The 2,962-nt window shown below is 32.5% G+C and overlaps 1 non-coding gene across 1 annotated transcript; it reads right to left on the bottom strand.

Annotated features, from left to right (window-relative positions):
• Positions 1-614: 614 nt before the first annotated feature.
• Positions 615-686, bottom strand: TRNAQ-CUG (transfer RNA glutamine (anticodon CUG)). The gene has a single exon. It is a non-coding gene; the product is annotated as a tRNA-Gln (tRNA).
• Positions 687-2,962: the final 2,276 nt, after the last annotated feature.

Below are 2,962 nucleotides of genomic sequence, written 5' to 3'. Positions count from 1 at the left end.
TTGGAATTATATTACAGATAACCCTGTCTCTCAGTGTGTATGATTCTTAATTTATGCAATTTATAGATATTTTCTTTCTCAGAGATATGAACTGCATAATACTTACAAAAAAACAATAGGACCTACCAAGATGTAAATACAAATCATGGATTCAGAGTCCAAAATGGTTACAAATACACCAGGAAACCTCATTCATGAGGAAGCATTTAAACAGTTTTTATTAGAATGTACTCTCAGAGAAATATAAACTGAACGGTACTTACAAAAAACCAATAGGACCTACCAAGATTTAAATACAGATCACTGGATTCAAAGATCAGAGTGGTTACCAATACATCAAGAAACTTCATTCATGAGGGAGAGCTAAACATTTTTTTCTAAAATGTTAGATTCTTAGAAGACACATTTTATTGCAATTATTGTACATATATTTACATCAACGCTTATTTGGGTTATATAGTAAAATTCATATAATTACATACATTTCTATAACTACCTTTTTTAGCTTTTAGTACATATTTACAAAAATCAGTGATTTAAAAAAATTATTATATGTATGAAAAAGAAGACTTTCTGTCAATCAAGAACTTAAACTGAAGGTACTATAACACATCAGGTCCCACCGAGATTTGAACTCAGATCGCTGGATTCAGAGTCCAGAGTGCTAACCATTACACCATGGAACCTCTCTTCTAACACAACATATACAACTTTCTCTTAGAGTGTGAGATCTTATTTTCCACAAGTTACAGGAATAATAATCAGAGAGATAAGTATTCCATTGTATTTACAAAAAAAAGCCATTAGGACCTACCAAATTTTTATACAGATTATAGGTTTCAGAGTCCAGAATTGTTAACAGTACACAATGAAACCTCATTCATATGGTAGCATGTGCATTTTTTGTCAGAGTATAAGATTCTTAGTGGATACATTTTATTGGAATTAAATGACAGATAAACCTGTCTCTCAGTGTGTAAGATTATTAATTTATGAAATTTATAGATATTTTCTTTCTCAGAGATATTAACTGTATTGTACTTACAACAAAACCAATAGAACCTACCAAGATGTAAATATAGATCATGGATTCAGAGTCCAAAATGTTTACCAATATACCATGAAACCTCATCCATTAGGGAGCATCTAAATAGTTTTATAAGAATGTACTCTCAGAGAGATATGAACTGAATGGTACTTACAAAAAACCAATAGGACCTACTAAGATTTAAATACAGATCACTGTATTCAAAGATCAGAGTGGAGTGGTTACCAATACACCAAGAAACCACATTCATTAGGGAACATCTAAACATTTTTTTCTAAAATGTTAGATTCTTAGAAGACACATTTTATTGAAGTTATTGTACATATATTAACATCAATGCTTATTTGGATTACACAGTAAAATTCATATAATTACAAACATTTCTATAACTACCTTTTTTAGATTTTAGTACATTTTTACAATAATCAGTGATTTTAAAAAAATGTATTATATGTATAAAATAGAAAAGTTTTTGTCAATCAAGGAATTAAACTTTGTACTAAAATGCACCTGGTCCCACCGAGATTTGAACTCAATTTACTGGATTCAGAGTACAGAGTGCTAACCATAACACCATGGAATCTCCCTTCTAATAACATATAAAACTTTCTCTCAGAGTGTAAGATCTTAATTTCTACAAGATACAGAAATATTCATTCAGAGAGATATGTACTACATTGTATTTACAAATAAAACCATTAGGACCTACCAATTTGTATATACAGATTATTAGTTTCAGAGTCAAGAATTGTTAACAGTACACCATGAAAGCTCATTCATATGGTGGCATGTAAAAAATGTTCTCACAGTGTAAGATTCTTAGAGGTTACTTTTTATTGGAATTATATTACCGATAAACCTGTCTCTCAGTGTGTATGATTTTTAATTTATGCAATTTATAGATATTTTCTTTCTCAGAGATATGAACTGCATAATACTTACAAAAAAACAATAGGACCTACCAAGATGTAAATACAAATCATGGATTCAGAGTCCAAAATGGTTACAAATACACCAGGAAACCTCATTCATGAGGAAGCATTTAAACAGTTTTTATTAGAATGTACTCTCAGAGAAATATAAACTGAACGGTACTTACAAAAAACCAATAGGACCTACCAAGATTTAAATACAGATCACTGGATTCAAAGATCAGAGTGGTTACCAATACACCAAGAAACTTCATTCATGAGGGAGAGCTAAACATTTTTTTCTAAAATGTTAGATTCTTAGAAGACACATTTTATTGCAATTATTGTACATATATTTACATAGTAACATAGTAACATAGTATCTGAGGTTGAAAAAAGACAATTGTCCATCGAGTTCAACCTATTTGTGGTGTCCTATGCATGATGATTTGACTAAATAGTAACTATAATGTATGACTATGCACCATACCCCTGGATATCCTTATCCAATAGGAATTTATCTAACCCATTCTTAAAGGTGTTGACAGATTCCGCCATTACAACTCCCTCGGGCAGGGAATTCCAAACACGTATTGTCCTTACCGTGAAAAAGCCTTTACGTCGTATTGTGCGGAATCTCCTCTCCTCTAACCTGAGCGAGTGTCCACGAGTCCTCTGTGTTGATCTAACCAAAAACAGGTCCCGCGCAAGCTCTGTGTATTGTCCCCTTATATATTTGTAGATGTTGATCATATCCCCTCTAAGTCTCCGCTTTTCCAATGTAAACATGCCTAGTCTTTCAAGCCTTTCCTTGTATTCCATCGTCTCCATGCCCTTAATTAGTTTGGTCACCCTCCTTTGTACCTTTTCAAGCTCCAGTATATCCTTTTTGTAGTACGGTGCCCAGAACTGTACACAGTATTCAAGGTGTGGCCTCACTAGTGATTTATATAATGGGAGTATAATACTCTCGTCCCTAGCATCAATACCCCGTTTTATGCAT

This window comes from Pseudophryne corroboree, chromosome 11 (genome assembly GCF_028390025.1).
Source record: "Pseudophryne corroboree isolate aPseCor3 chromosome 11, aPseCor3.hap2, whole genome shotgun sequence".
In the NCBI taxonomy this organism is placed as follows: domain Eukaryota; kingdom Metazoa; phylum Chordata; class Amphibia; order Anura; family Myobatrachidae; genus Pseudophryne; species Pseudophryne corroboree.
The sequence above is the reverse complement of the archived record's forward strand: the minus strand, read 5'-3'. Positions and strand labels throughout refer to the sequence as shown.